Here is a 6,917-nt window from a genome sequence, read left to right as displayed (position 1 = left end):
TCATTGTATATTTTATGTGATAAGTTATAGGGAAATAATTCAAAAAGGAAAGTTTTCAATTCCAGTGCAGTTTCTTTGTTAGCTTCAAACTGCCAAGAAAAGAGCAAGGAGAAAGAGGGAGTAGAAGTGCTGTGCCTGCTTCGTGCTTTTCATGCCACTTTGATTCATGAGAGGCAAACTTCAGTGTATGTTTAAAGTCTTTAAAGATTTATATTATTAACGAAACAAGGATTTTTACAATCAGTGAACATTTGTTTAGTTTCCCCCTCGCCTCCTCCCTCCCTACCCGACCCCCCAACCAGCACACACAATTTTAGGAGAATATTTTGTTGGCTATAATTAAACTATGTGTGTTAATTAGGATTAGATTTTAAATGCACTGCTTGGGAAGTAGAAAAAATACAGGATCTGAATGAGCCCAAATTGAGATGACACTTGAATTTTCACAGATGTTTCCATAATCCTAATTTCAAATTGATTGTACTTCCTGAACAGTGAGAAACCATTTTCAGTTATTTATTCAGATATGAACTACTTTTTCAGTGGGTAGAAAATATCCAGTCCTGTAGTTAACTCCTTAAAATAAATACCAAAGATACCGAAGATTTTGACTAGCAGTAAGTAAGTGGTTCCACAAAACTGAAGAGCATCTGTATCAGAAGGAATACATCTCTAAGGATGTGCAGAATCTCTGCTTCGTAAAGTTTGCTACTGCTGCTGTTGGTTGATCCATTGCACTAGTATGTGCCACCATATATTTACAGTCCCGTGCTCACAGTGGAGATCTGTGGAATCTGCCATACAAAGCCAATGCAACCTGGCTCTGCACCAGGAAAACCTAAATTATTCATCATGAAACCAAGTAGAGCCTGAGGGCTACTTTGACTTAATGGCAGCTGGCAATGGCCCCAAGGGACTAAAATAGCAGCCATTAACCCATGTGCTCGGTTGGTATTTTTTCATTCTCTTTTATCACAATCTCTAAACCAGTGTTAGGGAGGGTTGGCATCTCGCTCTCTGCAGACATGATCTCCTCTTGCCTGGCAGCTGCTAGAGTCTACTGGAGGAATGGCATGGCACAAGAGTGGCATGCTACATGACCAAATTCAGCACAATAACTTCATTCACAACAGTACTATTGGCCTGGGAATGTTGGACCCAGATTTAAAAACTGGCTGCAGAAAGGGGCTTATCACTATTATTAATGTATGTCCTTCTGGTCTGACCAAGCCTTAGAATTCTTGCTGAAGGAATTCATGTAATTTAGAGCCCAATCCAACCTGATCTGGGAATAGTCCTCAATGATGTAACTCATAGTTTGTTCCTGGCCACATCTGTGGTACAGAATGTTCCAAAAACATCAGATAGGATATGTCTGAGCAAGTTATTAATTTTCTTTCTAGAAATTTCTAAAAGAATTAATAACTTTTAGCAGTGAGTTGGGCTGGGCTTGTGCAGACAGTTTTCATACAAGCTTCTCCAAACTGCTGTGCCAGTGATCTGTAACATAAAACTAAGTAACTGAAAATTAATCTCTCTTTTCACATTTAAAAAAACCACCAAACACACACACACACACACAAAAACCAAACACCCAACCCAAATCTAATCTACTTGCTTTTTCTTGTTGAAGTCTTTATTCCAATTTTATTCTTCCATTTTGTCACCCATTAGACAAAAACGCTGGATGTAACGTGAATCACAGGGATGAATTCCACCAACTTGTGAATATGGAACATGATAAAGGAACAGCATGACTGACTCTGACATAACTATATATTCTCACATGTGGTGTATTTATGTTTCTATACTATACTGTGAGCATTTTCTTACAAATTTAAGTCATGCCATTCTGATTTTACAGTCAGGACACATAAACATACACCACAAAACTCCGAGAAATGACAAGAGCCAAAGGTGGGGCGTTGGAACCTCATTCTACAAATAACAGGCTGCACAAAATTACCAAATATTTTCAGGAAGAAAGGACAGAAGGAAAGTCCTGTGTGGATCAGCTGGCCCTTGAGGCAACTATTTACTTCTGGAGTAAAGTCAAGGAGACCTAATGTAAGTCATAGATCCATACTGCCTTTGGGTTTGCATCTGCAGAACCAAGCAGCTTGAGTCAGTGGCATCCATATCACCTTCAGGGAAAACCAGCCCTAAACCTGTACCTGAATTGCCTGGGGAACTTCTGCCTCTCTCCTGACTCAAATCAGACTGAGAGGCAAAAGTAGACGCTGGGGACAGGCAATGAATTTAGCATCAAGTATAAGTCTGAACCCCAGGTTAATGTAAAGCCAAACTGCAGCACCGGTTGCGGGGCTGCAAATCAGGGCCTGTAAAATAGGCACATACTTAGTAATATCAAGTAGCTGTAATGAAAAATAACATGGATATATTTTTTGTCAATCTTATAGCGTCTTATCATTAAGAACACAGGCAGCTTTTCCCAGTTTGCCTGGGAGCAATCATTCAACCTAGAATAATGAAGCCAAGAAACTCTTTAGCAAATGCCATCATCCTCCGTTCACCACCATCAGCAAAAATGACACCTTTGACTCCCATACAATTGATTAAAGTTTAAGTCCATAAAAGCTGCCCTCGTGTCACATTTAGTGTTACTTATTTCATAAAATGTCAGATTAACTGGTGATTAGTTCAATAGAATTACTTAATATTATTACTTCATATAAAATGCTCCATAACTTTTCTGCACATCAAAGCATGTGATTTACACCAAAATCATTACATGTCAATACTTTGGCGCATCAGTATAAAATCAAGATGCCACACAGTGTATTCAGCTAAAATGAAATCCCTTTTGTTGATTCCTCCTCTTCTGTTTTCCTGTGTATGCACTTCAATATTTCTGAGAATTTTAGGCTAACCGTACCTGTGGTCTGAATGCTGCCTAAAACAGACATCTTCAGACACAGTTCTAGCAATGCAAGCGGTAATGACAACAAAACACCTTTCAGCGCTCTTGTAATTGTAAACAGCCGTAAACTACCCTGCCTTACATGGCCAACCTATATTGACTGCAGCGAGAGCTGCATGAAACTGAGGTCAGAATTTGGCCCACAGTTAAGGAAGTAGTGCCAGCGAACTGTTTCCACTGAAAAGTCAAAACAAGTTTATGAACTAAACAAAGTGGATTTCCTGAAAACGACAACAGGTATAGGTGTAATTTCAAGAAGAACTTGAGGGTTTCATCAGGCCTCTCTTTTTTCTCTCTCTGTCTTTTGAGAAACAACTCGTTTTATCAGAAACTGCATGTGTGTGCTTATATGTGTGAACATATAGTCACTACAAAAGTGGTAACCAGCCTGAGGTTTTTCTCTTTTGTTTCCTGGCTGTGTAAGCCTTTTTTTCTTTTATTACTGTAATTATGAAATTGTGGGAAGGAGCGGTATGTTGACCATCGTACGCAAGACTGTTACCACGAAACTTTGTCAGTAGTTTTTCACCTACATGAGCATATATAACTTTAAATGCTTAGTACATATATGCACAGGCAGATTATAGTGCTGTGTTGTATCTGTATGCCTGTGTATGCACACACACATAGACACAGAGAGAGAGCAATATGCACACATACTTATATTGTGGTATAGCTGTGGTAACTGCAGATAGCTTGATGTAGTTGTACAGCTATTTGTGGTACGCTGTATTCAATAATATTCCATAACTAAATGGCAAAAGCAAAAAAAAAAGAAGTTACACACATGGGTCTGTTAGTGGCTTTATCAGAAAATACAGTCCAGGGTCTGATAAGTAAAGGCTGTAAATACTCTAAAAATGCAAACTTTTATAAAGCATTTCTTAATCTTTCGGTGAAAGATGGTCTATACTGCGAAACACTCTAACCTCTTCAATTACTGAGCCATCTCTGAGGTTCAAAAATACTCAACTTATCCCTTAAATGGCAAGTTCGTATCTGTTATCGCTTAACAACACAGTAAAATGCATACTTACACTGCAGATTAACCTAACAGATTGATACCTCAAAGAAAGGTTTTTGGTTGGTCTGTCATGTCTATGTCTGCCTGACAAACAGTTCCAGGAAGGTTGTTTGTATTTAACAGACCTTACTGAGAAGTTGCTCCTGGTGCCATAAATTTCTTCTTTTAGAAAAAGTAGAATTTTTTTCTAAAATTAACAAATCAGAAGTCGCTCACTTTCTGGAAACTTCAGTTGGAAAGAATAAATCCATGAAAAAGAAAAAACACTAGTTTAGTTTGAAAAAACTGTCCAGTTTCACAGAAAAGGGAGTTTTGGCAGATACTGCACTTCCGCAGTGAAGGTAGTCTAACACCTTACCGAAATAACTTGCTTACATATTAAACAAGCGTCTTGGAGGAACAAGTCTTATGATACCTTGCGTAATTTCATAGAGAGTGACAAGACGGAAGGAACCCAATCTGAATCCTTGTAACTGGCTTCTTGGAGCACCAGTGAAACTACTCTTCAGCACCCAGATATGTTCCCCCTGCTATCCCCTGGTCCAGCCTCTGCCCCCAGCCCTGCCTTCCCCAGCCACCCCTCCTGCCCAGGAAAGCCAAACAGCATCTGCTCCCTAAGGCTGCTCGAGACACAAAGGCAACTGAGTGAGTTTTATCCCTAGGACTACATGGGAGAACCACATTGCCAAATTTACCAAATAAAACAGCTGTTTGGCTTTATCAAGGAAAATCGGGGAGTGCTGAAACTTTGCCTTTGTATCTCCTTCTTCCTGGAGCCAGACTATGCACGAGCATTGTAGGGTACGTGTGAGTGCCTGTCATGTGGCATCCTATCTTGCCCAAAGTCCTCTTCATTCGTTGGTCACAATGTTGTGGGGTGATAGTCAAGTTTGCAGCACGCACCTTTAATTGCCTGGCTTCGGTCAGCTGAAGTCAGATTCTTAAAGTTAATCACGGTTTCCTGGAAAAAAGTAGCATTGATTTTAAATGCAAATTATTGAAATGTACAACTAGTAATTCATATTTTCAAATTAATAAATATTCTGTGCATGATGCATTAGTAACACTATTAAATATTTATCTATAGATGGAGATACTGTGAATTATAATAAACTGTAAAAGGTTTCTATTAGCTTTTTTAAAGATAAATAAAATTGAAATTGTGATCAATATAATGAATACATGATGTTAAAATTCCTTTTGCCTCACAAAACCATATCTATTGATGTGTTTTATGAAAAAATCTCATAAAAACGTTAGCAATATTTAAAAACAAAATATGTTAAACAAAAATAAAATCTACTATGGAAAGTAAATTTAAATATTTAATGATATAATTAAGTCTTATTAATATAATGTTCTTTATTTTTTCAAATTAAAAATTTACAAGAATTGTCATCCTCTTTCATCTTAATCAGATGGTATGTTTGTCATAATTATTTGTTATGTATTTTCATTAACATTTGATGAATATTAACTTTGCAAAATAGAACAATCTTGTTCCTGAACAAATCTTCTGGAGCAATGCAAGGCCAAGTACCCCGTGCCTCTGGTGTAGCACCGATGGGGAGGCAGCAGAGCGACAGCAGGATCCTCACCAGCTTCAAGGGCTTTTCCATCCTGTCCGCTGCCAGGTGCTCCTTCCTGCATGAAGATGAGTATGGTAAGTTTGGGTCCTCACGTCTCATTTGCATTTCTGGTCATCTGGGCCAGACTCCCAGCTACGGCAGACTGATGTAGCTTCATAATTACCCTGGTTCAGAGCAGGTGGAACTCCCCGAAGTCTCTCCTCGGTCAACCTCTCCTGTTGCTGCCTCTCCCTGTGCTTCTTTATTTTGAGCTGAATAAAAAGAAAGCTAAAATATTGTCAGAGACTGGGAACACAGACAGCCAGTCCGACATTCACCAATATTGTCTACACAAAACACTGGCATCAGATCATTTTTAAAGACTTGATTTTGTCTCCTTTTTAATTATGAAGGATAAAATAAAATTGAGTGACTGAAAGGAATAAATAGATAATGTACTATCAGGATTTTTTTCTATAGAAGCTCCTTATTAACATGACTGTTCCCTTCAACTGCTTAATTTAATTTCTCTAAAGCAGGTTTTCACTTGTTCTGCTCATACTAATGTACAGGTATCAGATGTGCTAATATGACACCTCATAGGTCACACCCTGAGCTTGAAGAACCACTTTAACCTCTTCATTGCCCTGTGGACAAAGCCTGCGTCTCCTCCCACGGGGCTGCTCGCCCTGACTTACCAAGGTGTGACTCACTCTAAAAGGATGCATCAGCAATCAGGAAGCATGGCAGGGCTCCTCTGTCCTCTTTTCCCTCTGCACCACTCCATGGGATACTTCTTCACAGCTTGTGACCATTGTCACAAGCAAGGGAGACGATCATGGTTATCTTTGGCGGGCCAAAACTAAAGCATGACTTAATTATCCATTGCTATTGGTTTGTGCGGTGCCCATTGAAGCACTGCACAAGAACTTTTTAAAGATGGAGAAAATGCTCACTTCTCCTTCAGCAAATCTGTCTCTGACAAATGCATACACCGTGCAAGTATTTGCAGTATTTTCAGGAACTCACCAAGCACCAAAATAATCTGTATCCTACTGAAAGAGCTAACTATCTGAAGACAAAAATGTATGAAGACAAAGATAGTATGATTAGGGCGAAAGCAAGTTTTATCTGGAAATTTCAAAAAAACAGAGGCAGAGGCAACAGAGAGTCAGAGACAGGGGCACAAGGAACACAGAGGGAACAGCTATTAGCTATTAGAAAAGTGCAGGTAAGGGGTCAAGCAGCTGAGAGGAAGCAGATGGGGGAGCAGGACAGGGCACATAATGTTGGAGAAGCAGTGGACCATGAAAGGATCAGAGGCCAGGGGGCTAGGGTGGGTGGAGGGATGCTCGTGTAAACTTTTCATGTTATCTACACATAC

The 6,917-nt window shown here is 39.3% G+C and overlaps 1 long non-coding RNA gene across 1 annotated transcript; it reads right to left on the bottom strand.

Moving 5' to 3' along the window:
• Positions 1-329: 329 nt before the first annotated feature.
• LOC129784567 (uncharacterized) lies at positions 330-6,568 on the bottom strand. Its single transcript, XR_008747438.1, has 3 exons — positions 5,718-6,568; positions 5,506-5,609; positions 330-4,926 (listed from the first exon to the last, which is right to left on the bottom strand). It is a non-coding gene; the product is annotated as an uncharacterized LOC129784567 (long non-coding RNA).
• Positions 6,569-6,917: the final 349 nt, after the last annotated feature.

This window comes from Falco peregrinus, chromosome 5, assembly GCF_023634155.1.
Source record: "Falco peregrinus isolate bFalPer1 chromosome 5, bFalPer1.pri, whole genome shotgun sequence".
NCBI classification, from domain to species: domain Eukaryota; kingdom Metazoa; phylum Chordata; class Aves; order Falconiformes; family Falconidae; genus Falco; species Falco peregrinus.
Note: the sequence above shows the minus strand (reverse complement) of the source record. Positions and strands in the feature narration are given on the sequence as shown.